The 15,631-nt window shown below is 44.3% G+C and overlaps 1 protein-coding gene across 1 annotated transcript in view; it reads right to left on the reverse strand.

The window, feature by feature from the left end:
* Nell1 (neural EGFL like 1) overlaps positions 1-15,631 on the reverse strand; it is an 834,960-nt gene that overhangs the window by 810,866 nt on the left and 8,463 nt on the right.

Below are 15,631 nucleotides of genomic sequence, written 5' to 3' on the forward strand. Positions count from 1 at the left end.
CTTAAGGTATTTCATAATATAGAAACACAAGAGTCACTGCCAAATTCCTTCTATGAAGCCACAGTTACCCTGATACCTAAACCACACAAAGACTCAACCAAGAAAGAGAATTACAGGCCAATCTCACTCATGAACATTGACGCAAAAATTCTCAATAAAATACTGGCAAACCGAATCCAAGAACACATTAGAAAAATTATCCATTACGATCAAGTAGGCTTCATCCCAGAGATGCAGGGCTGGTTCAACATACGAAAATCTATCAATGTAATCCATCATATAAATAAACTGAAGGAAAAAAACCATATGGTCATCTCATTAGATGCTGAAAAAGCATTTGACAAAATTCAGCACCCTTTTATGATAAAGGTCTTGGAGAGATTAGGGATACAAGGGTCATTCCTAAATATAATAAAAGCTATTTACAGCAAGCCGACAGCTAACATCAAACTAAACGGAGAGAAACTCAAGGCTATCCCACTAAATTCAGGAACACGACAAGGCTGTCCACTCTCTCCTTATCTCTTCAATATAGTGCTTGAAGTTCTAGCAATAGCAATAAGACAACATAAGGGAATCAAGGGGATTCAATTTGGAAAGGAAGAAGTTAAACTTTCATTATTTGCAGATGATATGATAGTATACATAAGCGACCCCAAAAACTCCATCAAAGAACTCTTACAGCTGATAAACTCCTTCAGTAACGTGGCAGGTTACAAGATTAACTCCAAAAAATCAGTCGCCCTCCTATACACAAAGGATAAGGAAGCAGAGAGGGAAATCAAAGAAGTATCACCTTTCACAATAGCCACAAATAGCATAAGATATCTGGGAGTATCTCTAACCAAGGAAGTGAAGGATCTATTTGACAAGAACTTTAAGTCTTTGAAGAAAGAAATTGAAGAGGATACCAGAAAATGGAAGGATCTCCCCTGCTCGTGGATTGGGAGGATCAACATAGTAAAAATGGCAATTCTACCAAAAGCAATCTATAGATTCAATGCAATCCCAATCAAGGTCCCATTAAAATTCTTCACAGAGATTGAGAGGACAATAATCAACTTTATATGGAAAAACAAGAAACCCAGGATAGCCAAAAAAATCTTATACAATAAAGGTTCTTCTGGAGGCATTACCATCCCTGACTTCAAACTCTATTACAAAGCTACAGTATTGAAAACAGCTTGGTATTGGCATAAAAACAGAGAAGTTGACCAATGGAATCGTATAGAAGACCCGGATCTTAAACCACAAACCTATGAACACCTGATTTTTGATAAAGGAGCCAAAAGTACACAATGGAAGAAAGAGGGCATCTTCAACAAATGGTGCTGGCATAACTGGATGTCAACCTGTAGAAGAATGAAAGTAGATCCATATCTATCACCATGCACAAAACTCAAGTCCAAATGGATTAAAGACCTCAATATTAATTTGAACACATTGAGCTTGATAGAGGAGAAAGTGGGAAGTACTCTACAACAAATGGGCACAGGGAACCGTTTCCTACGCATAACCCCAGCTGCACAGACTTTAAGGGCAACATTGAATAAATGGGACCTCCTGAAGTTGAGCAGCTTCTGTAAAGCAAAGGACATTGTCACTAAGACACAAAGGCAGCCTACTGACTGGAAAAAGATCTTCACCAACCCTGCAACTGACAAAGGTCTGATCTCTAAAATATATAAGGAACTCAAGAGACTAGACAGTAAAATGCCAATTAACCCAATTAAAAAATGGGGCGCTGAACTGAACAGAGAATTCTCAACAGAAGAAGTTCGAATGGCCAAAAGACACTTAAGGTCATGCTCAACCTCCTTAGCTATCAGGGAAATGCAAATCAAAACAACTTTGAGATATCACCTTACACCTGTCAGATTGGCTAAAATCCAAAACACCAATAATAACCTTTGCTGGAGAGGTTGTGGGGTAAGGGGTACACTCATCCATTGCTGGTGGGAATGCACACTTGTGCAACCACTTTGGAAAGCAGTGTGGCGGTTTCTCAGGAAATTCGGGATCAACCTACCCCAGGACCCAGCAATTCCACTATTGGGAATCTACCCAAGAGATGCCCAATCATACAACAAAAGCATATGCTCATCTATGTTCATAGCAGCATTATTTGTAATAGCCAGATCCTGGAAACAACCTAGATGCCCTTCAGTGGAAGAATGGATGAAGAAACTGTGGAATATATACATGCTAGAATACTACTCAGCGGTAAAAAACAATGACATCTTGAATTTTGCAGGCAAATGGATGGAAATAGAAAACACTATTCTGAGTGAGGTAACCCAGACCCAAAAAGATGAACATGGGATGTACTCACTCATAATCGGTTTCTAGCCATAATTAAAGGACATCGAGCCTATAAATTTGGGATCCTTGAGAAGATAATAAGAAGGTTAACTCCCAAAAAAAGATATAGTAATCCTCCTGGATATTGGAAGTAGACATGATCGCCAGGCAAAATTGGGAACTTGAGGGTTGGGCAAGACTGGGCCAAGGGAAGATGGGGAGAGAAAAGTGTGAAGGGGAGAACGGGGGGAGCTCGGAGGAATGGGGTGCTTGGGATATAGGAAGGGTGGTTATGGGAGCAGGGAAGCATATATCTTAATTTAAAGAGCTACCTGAGGGTTGTCAAGAGACTTGACCCTAGAGGGGTTCCCAGGTTTCCAGGGAGACGCCCCCAGTTAGTTCCTTGGGCAGCTGAGGAGAGGGAGCCTGAAAAGGCCAGTTCCTATACCCATACTGATGAATTTCTTGCATATCACCATAGAACCTCCACCTGACGATAGATGAAGAAAATGACAGAGCCCCACATTGGAGCACCGGACTGAGCTCCCAAGGTCCTGATGAGGAGCAGAAGGAGAGAGAACATGAGAAAGAAAGTCAGGACCGGGAGGGAACCTCCAGCTGGCGACAGATGGGGAAGGTGACTGAGCCCCACATTGGAGCACTGGACTGAGCTCCCAAGGTCCTGATGAGGAGCAGAAGGAGCGAGAACATGAGGGAGAAAGTCAGGAACGAGAGGGGTGCGTTCACTCATGGAGACGGTGGGACAGAACTAATGGGAGATCACCAACTCCAGTTGGAATGGGACTGATGGATCATGCGACCAAACCCGTCTCTCTGAATGTGGCCAACAGCGGGGGCTGACTGAGAAGCAAAGGACAATGGCTCTGGGCTCTGAGTCTTCTGCATGGACGGGCTCTGTGGGAGCCTTCTCAGCTTGGTCGATCACCATCCTGGTCCAGGGGGGAGTTGGGAGGACCCTGATCTTAGCATAGAGTGGGGAACCCTGATGGCTCCTTGGCCTTGAGAGGGAGGGAGGGGAGGTTTGGGTGGAGGGGGGTGGAGTGAAGGGGGAGAAGGAGGGGAGGGAAGGGGGAGGAGGAGGGAAGGAGATGGAAATTTTTTAAATATAAAAAAAATAAACCATGAGAAAAAAAAAAAAAAAACCTTCCCGTGAGGCAAAATGGTGTCTCCTGAACACGACAGAGCAGCTGTCATTGCCTGCACAAGACAAGACCTGAACAAGATCAAACCAGTCAGCATTCCAATACTGGGGGCGGGGACTCACGAGCCCCACCCCCTATCTGAGGAGCTATTGACAAATGATGGATTCTGGGGGAGGGAGAGTCAGTTTTCTTTAGGGCTGTGGTCCTAGGTGGGTATACCACACTCTGGCGGAGAACCCCCTCTCGTGAATACATGAGCAGCAAAAATCAGATTCAGCGGGTTATAAAAACATTTGGAAATGATATGAAGTTGGGATATGAAGGATGGATCTGGAATGAATTAGGGTAAGAGGTGGGGGAATAAAATAATCAAAAATATTGTTCATACATATATGAAATCCTCAAAAATTAATAAAACATATTTTAACAACAGCAACAACAAAGAATCTCCTTGGCATAGCAGCACCAACCTCACCTAGGAAGAGCAGACTTGAGGGGCCAACCTTATCCTCTATCCCTTCACAACCTTGTTTTCCTACTTCATCCACATCTGCAGGGTAGTAATAGTCAAGATTCATGATTCCCAGTACATTCACACATGCACACGCACACATACATGCATGCATGCATATATACACAAACACATGAAAATACATACGCACATGCACACACATTCATACTCATTCATGCACCACACACAAATGTACACATAGATACAGGCACACATACATTCAGTACACACATACACACATATGCAAATACATGCACACACACATTCATACTATACACACAAATGCACACAGGCATACACACACACACACACACCACACACACACACACAAAGCTAGACCTACCGCTTTAAAATGTAAGGAGACAGTAACAAGCTCACCATGTGTCAGTTCAGTTCCAGCACTCTGTACATACTGACCGCTCACAACTCACTCCAACCAGACGTCCCAGGGACTATTTTCACCTCTGTTTTATCTACGAGAATATGGAGAACTTGGAGGTAGAAAATGTAGGTGGCCCTCTAATAAACATGGTGCACTGACCCTGAGTGGTAAGATCTTACAGCATAGTGTGTTAACCAGGATGAGATGGGGAAGCCTACACCACCTCCCTAGACCTGCTCTGTCTGGTCACCTTAGCTCTAGGTACACACGACAGACGAAATGTGGCTGCTATGACGACAAAGTGAATTTCAACTTTCTATCATTTTAACTCATTTGAAATTGAGCATTTGGTGAAACAGGAGGTTTTGTGATACTAGATGCCACTCAGTGGAAGGTAGCACCATCCCTGAGATACAGGAGAGGTGAGCTGATGACTGAGAAAGCACCCAGGCTGTTGCTTTGGGAAAGGAACTTAGGCAGAGCCCAGAACTGTCAGACAGGAAGCTCAGAATCTGGGGAGAGTGAGGAATCTAGGTTTGTGGGGACAAGGTGTAAGAGGTAACTGCGGCACAGAGAGAGCAAAGAGCTCCCCTAAGATCTGGGTACCAGTGGGTTGACACATGTAAGAATATTGCCCAGAGAAGAGCAGACCCACCCGTGGCTGCAGCACCCAGCAAGCTCATATGTAGTGAGGAGCGGCGGGGCTGCATTCCCGCCGCCCTGCTCCCGGCCTCCTGGCTCCCCCACAGCTAGCTTAAAACCCGAAATAACAACACACAAATTGTATTCTTTTAAACACTGCCTGACCCATTAGTTTCAGCCTCCTACTAGCTAATTCTCACATCTCTTGCTTTAACCCATATCTAATAATCTGTGTAACACCGCAAGTGGTGTCTTACCAGGAAAGATTCAGCATGTCTGAAAAAGGGGAAATGATGGAGGAGTATCTATGTGTTACTTTCATTTATTAATAAAGAAACTGCCTTGGCCCTTTAAGAGGACAGAAAATTAGGTAGGCAGAGTAGACAGAACAGAATTGTGGAAGAAAGGAAGCAGAGTTGGGGAGACGGTTCAGGCAGTCGCCATAGTGAGTCACCATGCCTCTCCTCTCCAAGATGGACGCAGGTTAAGATCTTTCCTGGTAAGTAAGCAACCACCTCGTGGTGCTACATAAATTACTAAATATGGGTTAAAACAAGATATGAGAATTAGATAATAAGAGGCTGAAACTAATGGGCCAGGCAGTATTTAAAAGAATATAGTTTCCATGTAATTATTTTGGGTAAAGCTATCCGGGTGGCGGGACGCAGCCCCGCCGTTCCATCTACACTCATAATCAGACTGGGTGCTTCCAGAACCACGGGAAGAACCACCCCACCGTTGCTTGAGCACTGGGTGGAGCATGCCAGAAGGTTTGCCCCATGACAGGAGAGAAGAGCTCAGCACTGAATGCGTGCTCCTCGGGGCCACTAGGGGCAGCCTCAAAAGTGGGATCTAAAGGCTGAACTGTTTCCCAGGAGTTCAACTGCATTCTAGAACATGACTCAAGAATGTTTATAAGAGCCGGGCGGTGGTGGCGCACGCATTTATTCCCAGCACTCAGGAGACAGAGGCAGGTGGAGCTCTGAGTTCGAGGCCAGCCTGGTCTACAAGAGCTAGTTCCAGGACAGGCTCTAGAAACTACAGGGAAACCCTGTCTTGAAAAACCAAAAAAAAAAAAAAATGTTTATAAGAAATTAACAAAACCAGTATCCAAAAAGTAAGTTTCACAATGGCTAACAATCAAAAATGGTATAGGCATGCAAGACGGGCAATACAGAGAAAAAAAAAATAACAAGTCAAAACTGATCCAGGGGCTGGGAAGATAACTCTAAGTATAGTGTTTGCTGTGTATGATCACCTGAGATTGGGCCACCAGCACCCAAGCTAAAGGTTGGGATGGAAGTGTGTGCTGCTACACCTCCCTGGCATTGGTGTGGGGCGGGGGGGACAGAGACAGGCAGGGCTCGGGACTCACTGGACCTGCACATGCTCAAGACAGACAAACCCCATCTTGGAAAGGGAGGGAGGCATGCAGTCCCACCCCATAGCTGCTGGAGGAGGTAGTTTCTTTCACGGTTTGACTGCCAGTGGGTTGACCGCACTCCAGTGGATGCGCACACAGCCAAAAAGATATGAGCAGCACAAACTGGACTTGACGGGATTAAGAAAACTAAAAGAGGACACACAGTTGGGTGCGTAAGCAAGTAGGGGTGCGTCTCGGGGGAGCTGAAAGTTTTTAAATGGCCATAGTTTTTAGATTTGCTGAAACTCAATCAGTCCCATACAGAAAAAATATGGTAATACTTACAGTACTATGCATCATAAACAAAATGTTTAAAATCAGTAGTGACAAGAAACGCTTGCAAAGCAATGGAAGAGAGGAACATTATCCATAGGAGAAACCCGGTGACACAGCAGATTTGCGCTGGGAACAGCATGAATAAGAATGAGAGAAAACAACCTGGCAACCCAGAGGTTTATGCTCAGCAACAACGTATTTCAAATCTGAAGGAAACATAAAGACTGTCTCAGACGTATAAAATCCAGAGGAACTCAGCACCAAGAGGTCTGCATTCTAAGAAACGTTAAAAGCAGAAATTTACACATGGGATACGAAATAGAGAAAATAGTAACCACACGGACAAGGATAAACAGAAGATATACCTTTTTCTTGAATTGATTTAAATGACTGGCTGGTTGAATGAAAATAGTAAGAATGGGGCCTGCAAAGATGGTGCAGCAACTAAGAGCACTGGCTGCTCTTCCAGGAGACTCCAGTTCAGTTCTCTGCATCCAAACAATGCTTACAACCACCTGTAAACGCCAGAGACTCCAACACCCTCTTCTGGCCACTGGAGAACTGCATGCAGATGGTGCACAGATACACATGTGGATAAACATTCACACATGTAAAATAAAAATAAATCTTTACAGAATAAATTAATAAATAATGTCTCAGTTACTTTTCTATTATAGTGATAAAGACTACAACAAGAAGCAATTTGAGGAGAAAAGGGTTTTATTTTATACCAAGCATGTAGTCTACCATCCAGGGAAGTCAGTGATGACTTACTGACTTACTCCCCACAGCTTAACCTGCTGTCTTCTATAGCCCAGGACCACCAGTCTAGGGGAGCCACCACGCCTAGTGATTTGGGTGCTCCCACATTAATTATTAATCAAGAAAATGCACTACATACTTGTCTACAGGCAAATCTTATGGCAACATTTTCTCAACTGAGAGTTCTTCTTCCCAAATGACTAACCTATGTTACATTGACATAAAAACCAACACATAACAAAAGGGCAAACCCTGGCTATGTATGAACTCTAGGGAAAGTACCTTAAAGCCATACTTCAAAATGACTGTAATGACTGTAGAAATTAAGACCAGAAATCTACATACCATAAGATTCTATTTGTGGAAAGTTCTAGAGAGGTGTAAATTAATCTATAATGATAGCAGAACAGCAGGTTTTGGAGATAGAGATGGGGGTGATTGGGATACAGGGATGATGTCTTAATTGTGGGATGGTTTTACAGGTGCACTCAACGTCAGAATAGCATCATCCTGCTTGAATATGCATAGTTTATTTATCCTGTCAATCACACCTCAATAGAGATGGTTAAGTGCTAATCTAATATTTGAATGGAATAATCTATTAAATCTGGTTTGGGGGTTTAAATTTTATAAAGTCTAGTATATATTGATTATTTCAGGTGAAAATTTAGCATTCAAAGATGATGTCTTAATTTCAAAGACTTAGGTAAAACATCTTAGTAGTGACTTTGCGTCAACCGCATGCTGAAAGGAGAACACCATGAAACACATGTTTGACTTTACTTGCTGCTTTTTACCTTCCTGACATGGCTCTCTGAAACATGAGGCATCCTGACTGCACATTTCTACTGAACAGTTTTCGCCACAGAGGGAGATTCAGCTGAGCTACTCAGAACACACTGACACCCACATTTCCACCCAACAATGAGCAGTCAGTATAGCCTCTTCCCGAAGATGTCCACACTGCCCTCACCAGGTAAATAAAGTCATCCTACTGACAGGGGAAACTCTCAATATGGGATTACTTTATCAGTCTTGAAATAAGGCCATTGTTGTATATGGTGCATCTGAGTGATTTCAGTGGGATCATCAAAGTCCTGGCAGAAGAAAGAGAGGGACAGCAGACAAACGCCCAAGAAGACAGTATGGGGAGAAAGGGGGGAGCTGATGCAACAACAGACACGCCCGCTGGAGCACTGTATTGAGTCCAGGAGGGTGACAGCTATGGACTGTGGGACAGGCTTGGTTATCCAGGAAGAGCACAGCTCCCTGGTACCCCAGCATCAGCCCCAGAAAAGTCACAAAATCACGGCCTTCAGAACTCTAAGATAATTCCATGTTGAAGAAACTAAATTTGTGGTCATTTGTTAGAGTGGCTGCAAATAAATAGCACAGTGTTATCAGGAGGCTGCTCGTTTGTCCTGGTCGCTTAGCCCTGAAATAACCACACAGAGACTGTATTGATTAAACCACTGCTTGGCCCATTAGCTCTAGCTTCTTATTGGCTAACTCTTACTTCTTAATTTAACCCATTTCTATGAATATGTATATAGCCGCGTGACTGTGGCTTCCCGGAACAGATTATGTGTGTCTGAAACTGGGGTACTGCTGCAGCCAACAGCTAAGCATTTGGGAAAGGCTTTGGCTTGGGTAATAGGAACAGTCAAGCAGAAGAGTGTAGTGGGAAAACGCCTCCCTCAGACTGATAATAGAAACTCTGAGAAGAAAGTGAAGAACACAGGAGAGAGCCTGCCCGCCTCGGAGAATATTTAATTGTTGTTAAGTATGTACAACTATATGTACCACTGTGAGCGTTCAAAGGCTGCTGCTGCTGCCGGAGGCTGAGAAGGGAATGAGGAGTGCATGGCCCACCAGAAAACAGGGAGCCCTCAGATGGCAGCAAAAAGGCAGAGTGAGTTTCGCCTGGCAGTGACCTGGAAAAGACTCCTGCCAACGGTGAGTGGGGGTGAGTAGCTGAAGGGATTGCAGAGGTGATCTGCATTCCTGCTGCTTGCATGGAATGTCAGAAGCAAGAGGGAGGTTGAGGCAAGAACTGCTAAGCCAAGAGGAACGAAGACCTGATGATCCGGGGAACTCTCGGCCCTGTCTCAGTCACAGAAGACGATAACACAAGGCCGTCTTTTGGGCAAGATCACTTTGGAGGGGAGACCAAGTGTTATGAGACAGTTTTTGGTAGTTTCTTTAAAGGGTTAAAAGATCAGAAAAGTTCATGGCCCAGGGATCTCTTTGGAGAGATTGAGAGGGATTCCTGGGCCACCTCAGCCATCTGGGTGATGGAACTAGGGGTAGGAAGATGTGTGGAAGAGACTCCTATCTCACAGACAGGAGACTTTAAAGAACCCTGAGATTGTTAGACATACTAAGAATCTACATTAACTAAAACAGCATGACATTTGTCATAAAAACAGACACCTGAACAAAAAATACAGAATATAGCACTCAGAAATAAACCCAAGTTTCCTCAGGCAACCGACTCTCAACAAAGGCAGAAAGAGCACACGTTAGGGAAAGGAACGTTTCCTCAGTAAATGATGCTCGGAAAACTGGAAGCCTAAATACCAGAAAAAGAAGGGGGAAGGAGGGCAGAGAAAAGAGGAGGATACAAGAAAGAAAAAGAAACCCCCTGCTCTCATTAAATACGAAAATTAAATCAAGGTTGATCAAAGAATTAACTGGAAGACGTAAAACTGCTAGAAGAAAAAAAAGCTGCTAGAAGAAAAGAGAAGCGACCTTTGGGACCCTGAATCAGACAAGGATGTCTTGGTCAGCAGCTCAAAAGTCAAGGCAGCAAAGGCAAAAGTGGCCATCAGTGGATCCTTTCCCCATGAGAGTAAGTAAGCCACCAAAGAAAGAGAACAGACAGAATGCAGTGAGTATTTGGGAACTATTCATCAAACAGGGGTTTATACACTCAACAGAAAGGGAACTCAAATACTCACAGCCAAAAGAAAATAGCTGAAGCCAATTTTTAAAAAGCGGACCAAAGACTCCAATAAACATTTATCAAAAGAAGCTATGTAGTCAAGTGTCTGAAAGGAAGCCCCAAATCACTAATTATTACCAAAAGACAAAAAAAAAATCCAAGAAAGTTCTCATATGCTGTATGGAAATATAAATTGCTACAGCCACTGCGGGGGGAAGAGTTGGAGTCCACTTGCTCCAGAGGCTGGGTCAGGAGGGTCACTCAGAAGACCCTGGAAGCAGACTGACCCACACAGCAATACCCCATCTCAAACACAGAAGGATAGAAAGATCGCTAAAATGGGCCCTGGCAATTACACATCTGGAAGCTTCCCCACTCACAGGCTCATACACTCACACTCACAGCACCCAGGACAGGCAGCCCACCTAGGTGTCCATCAATAGATTAATGCAGCCCACCTAGGGGTCCATCAATAGATTAACGCAGCCCACCTAGGGGTCCATCAATAGATGAACACAGCCCACCTAGGGGTCCATCAATAGATGAACACAGCCCACCTAGGGGTCCATCAATAGATGAATACAGCCCACCTAGGGGTCCATCAATAGATGAATGGGTGGAAAAACAATCATACATACATGTGTGTATATACACATACATATACAACAGAATATTGATGCTGCTATTCTGTTACATGTAGTAACATAGCTTGATCTCCAGGATACGCATTAAGTGAAATAAATCGGTACCAAAAAGATAAATACAGCAAGTTCAGCATTCTATGAAAACTAAGAAATTGATCCTACAGAACAGAGCATGAAAAGTACTTCCCAGAGTCTAAGGAGAGACGGGAGAAGACTAAGGACCCAGCGGTGAATGCAGTTGGTGAGGCAGAGTGACTTCTAATGTTCTGCAGAAAGTAGGATAACTATGATTGGCAATAATTAAATACTTCAAAATAACTAGTAAAAGAGATTTTGAGTGTTTCCAAAACAGAATAGCAATAGATGGCTGAAGAGATGACCATGCAATGCGCCTGATCTGATCTTCGTATGCTGGACACGAGTACTGAAAAGCAGCTCTGAACACAGCGCAGCTGTGTACAACTATCGTTTATCAAAATATTCCCAAAGCTGTGTGTGGCAGCACATGTCTGTGATTCCAACACTTAGAGAACTGAAGCAGGAAGATCTCAAGTTCCGGGCCTGCCTCGGTTGCATAGTGAAATCTTGCTTCAAAATGTAAAAATAGGGACTAGAGAGATGGCTCAGCCAGTAAAGAGTCTGCCGTGCAAGCATGGGTACCTGCATTCAGAACCCCAGTAGCACTGTAGAAAGCCAGCTAGGCAGTGCCTATCTGTAACCCCAGAGCCTAAGAAAAGCAGGGAAGGGTGTGTGGATCACCGTAGCTCACTCGTCAGCCAGTTTAGCCAATTGGTGAACTCTGGGCTCCAGTCAGTATAGCCAATCAGTGAACTCAGGGCTCCAGCCAGTATAGCCAATCAGTGAACTCTGGGCTCCAGCCAGTATAGCCAATCAGTGAACGCTGGGCTCCAGTCAGTATAGCCAATCAGTGAGCTCTGGGCTCCAGCAAGTTTAGCCAATCAAGGAGCTCTGGGCTCCAGCCAGTATAGCCAATCGGTGAACTCTGGGCTCCAGCAAATTTAGCCAATCAGGGAGCTCTGGGCTCCAGCAAATTTAGCCAATCAGGGAGCTCTGGGCTCCAGCCAGTATAGCCAGTGGGTAAACTCTGGGCTCCAGCCAGGATAGCCAATCGGTGAACTCTGGGCTCAGGTAGAGACCCCCACTCAAAAAGAATTAGTGGAGCATCATAAAGGAAGACTCTTGACATGGACCTCTGATCTCCACATTCATGTGTATATGAACACACATGTACACACAAACACACAGAAAAGATGATGTTAAAGATAATAAAAATGAAGTTTAAACTATTGCTGAGAATTTTATACTGGCAGAAACATCACCAACTTGAAATAAAAAAAAAAAACATAAAAGAACAAAATAAATAAGGGCTCTCAAGGCCACCCCCAAACTCTACCGACAGGAAACAGGCTGATAGACTGCTGCAGATACACGCTCTTCTTCATGCGAAAGGAAAGATGTCCCAGAGGGCTGGGCCACAGACAGGTAGCAGAGGTTCTCCTAAAGCTTTGAAACTCAGTGGAGTTGGTGCTGCTGGGCCTCCAAAGCATTGGGGGATGGCAGCCCTTTGTTCCTTCCCCTTTTAAACAGGTATGTATGTAACCGTTACTCCTTCTCTTTCGGAAATGGCTGGCTTTCTTTTCCAGTTCCACTGACCTACAGATGGAGGGAAATTCCATCCCAAGTGCGGTCTCATCACATCTGATCTAAATTACTCAAGAGTGAGATTTAGGATTCTTTGCAAGTAAGACTAAAGCAGATTTGGGGCTTTGAACTGAGGCTTTACGCATTAAGATTGGGCCAGGCAGTGGTGGTGCCTTTAATCCTAGCACTCTGGAGGCAGAGGCAGGTGTGTGTCCGAGGTCAGCCTGGTCTACAGAGTGAGTTCCAAGGCTACACAGAGAAAACCTGTCTCAATAAATAAGTAATTAAATAAATAAATAAAAACAATAAAGACTGTTGAAGGGTAGAAATGAGACAGTTGTAATTTGCATGTAGGACAGACATAAAAGACATGAATCTTTGGGGGTAGAGGATGCAGTTTGCAACATAATGCTTCTCCAAAGAGTTCTGGGAACTAATCACCAACACCAGTAAATACACCACCTTAGGTGATAAAGGAACCTTTACAGGCACAAGACACTGGCTGGATGTAAGGGAGCATCCTGGGCTATCCAGGTAATCACGGTATAATCAATCACAAGAGCTCAGGGCATAGGGAAATATCTCATCCAATTCCCAAAGTTGAGTTTCTCTTCCCACCAATGAAGCTGAAAATCCACACCTGGAAGATATCCAAGAGGCAAACCCAGCCCAGGGCTCCATGGTCGAATGAATGACCAGGAGAGCAAGCAAAAGCCTCTTCTCGGGTACACTGGGCCGAGGGTTTTAAGCCAACTCAAAAGGCCAGTGAATCTCTTACTATATACCATGCACAATAGTGGACTTGAGGATCTAAAACTATCTAAACAGGCAGAAACTGTGCCCTAGTGAAGCTCACAGAGCACTCAGGTTTTCTTAGCAGATGGTAAATGGCAGGAAATCTCGCTTTCCAGGAGGCAAAGAACAAAGCACATGACCCCTGCCTGTGTCCTATGAGCCATACCAGCTTATATAGTTCACCAAATGTCTAAGAAATTGTACAACAGCTGTAGATTTGCTATGTTTCCCTAACCGTTGTTACTTATCCATACAACAAATATCTTAAATCACATCCCATAATATCAGTCCAGCAATTCTAAAATAACAGTTTTGTTATTTGTGTTGAATATGAAATGTTTCCCGAAGGGCTCATGTTTTAAACCCATGTTCCCCATCTGGTGGTGTAATCTGGGAAAGCTATAGAAACTCTGGGAAGTGGAGCCTGGCTAGAGAAAGTGGGCCACTAGTAGGTGCAGCCTTGAAGGTATATTAATGCTCACTCTTTCCTGGCTTACTCTCTGCTTCCTGGCAGCCATGATGTGGGCTGTTCCACCCTTGCTTCCCTGGTCTGATGGACAAAACCTTCTAAAACCGTGAGCCGAGATAAATAAATCTTTCCTGCTTCAAGACGTTTGTACCAGTCACAGCCATGAAAATCCAACGCAGTTGTCACCCGAGGAAGGTGTGTCGGAAGAACACAGGCATTTTCACAGGGAGATGCCGAGCCACCTTCCTCCCGTATCTGATGAGTGTCTCCTACTTTAACATCCACAATGGTCCCCAGCGCACTGAGACGAGTGTACAACCCCTAACAAGCACACGACTGTAGTTGGTTGTTGAATTTTCTTACTCTTACTCTTTGCTCTTTTGGGAGGTGGGGGTGGCATCACCCAGCTCCCAAATGAATCACACTTGGAGACTTATTCTTTCTTATGAATGCCTGCCTTTAGCTCAGCTCATTTCTAGCCAGATTTTCTTAAGTTAGCCCGTCTACCTTTCGCCTCGGGGCTTTCACCTTTCTCTGTTTCTGTATATTTTTTCTTTGCTTCTTACTCCGTGTCTGGCTTTGTGGCTGGGTGACTGGGTCCCGTCATACTCCTCCTTTTCTCGCTCTTCTCTCTTTTCTTCTCTCTCTATTTATTCCGTCTGCCTGCCCCACCTTTCCTTTCTCCCGCCTACCTATTGGCTGTTCAGCTCTTTATTAGACCAATCAGGTGTTTTAGACAGGTCAAGTAACAAAGCTTTACAGAGTTAAGCAAATGCAACATAAAAGAATGCAGCACATCTTTAATACTCCACACACACAGCCTCCCACCCACCTGAATGCACACTGCAAAAATACCAGAATACTCAAACCCATGCCGCCTTCAAAATAGAACCCTGACTGCTGGTCCCAGGCAAACAGCAGTGACTGCTTCTTCAGCCACTCGCCACCCTCCAGCTATGCTGTACCTCTTTCTGTTGGCTTCTGTTAAAGGCCTTTCTACATATAACCTCTTCCACCCATAGAAGTCAGACTTCCACCTTTACCACCCCAGACTGTCCTTTCAGCTTCCAAGTGCTAGCTTACCTGGCCCATTTTCAAGGTGACCTTTCTCTGGTGACTACTGTCTCCCACCCAAGCTGAATCAGCCCTGCCTGCATTACTCTTAACTGACAGTCTATATACATCCGCTCCGTGGTTAAGTAAGGCTACTGTAATTCAACAATTTCTAGAGTTTTCTGTCTTCCACCTTATATTTTAGGGCAGGGACTTACATATATCTTTTTTATTGTTGGCATACTGTAATGTCATTGTTCATTATATATATATACATTATATATACATAAATATACACACACACGCAAACATGCACGCACGCACACACACACACATATCAGGCATTGTTGCAGAGGCCCCATTAGGGAGGTGCTGCAGGGATTGTCATTTAGGTGAGGAGATGAAGGCACAGAGAAGCTAAGTCCCACCGGCAACAGTGATAAAGTTGGAAGGTGGTTCCAGTCAGTGGGGCTCCAGGGTCCCTGCTCTGCAGCACTATTCTCTCTTGGCTTTACAGAGGCTTGTCAGATGTGTGTAGCAGGCAGAGCTGAGGAAGCTGCACCCAAAGAGAATGTAGCCACGGGCAAGCTCTTCGTGCAGGTAA

This window comes from Arvicola amphibius, chromosome 12 (genome assembly GCF_903992535.2).
Source record: "Arvicola amphibius chromosome 12, mArvAmp1.2, whole genome shotgun sequence".
Taxonomy (NCBI): domain Eukaryota; kingdom Metazoa; phylum Chordata; class Mammalia; order Rodentia; family Cricetidae; genus Arvicola; species Arvicola amphibius.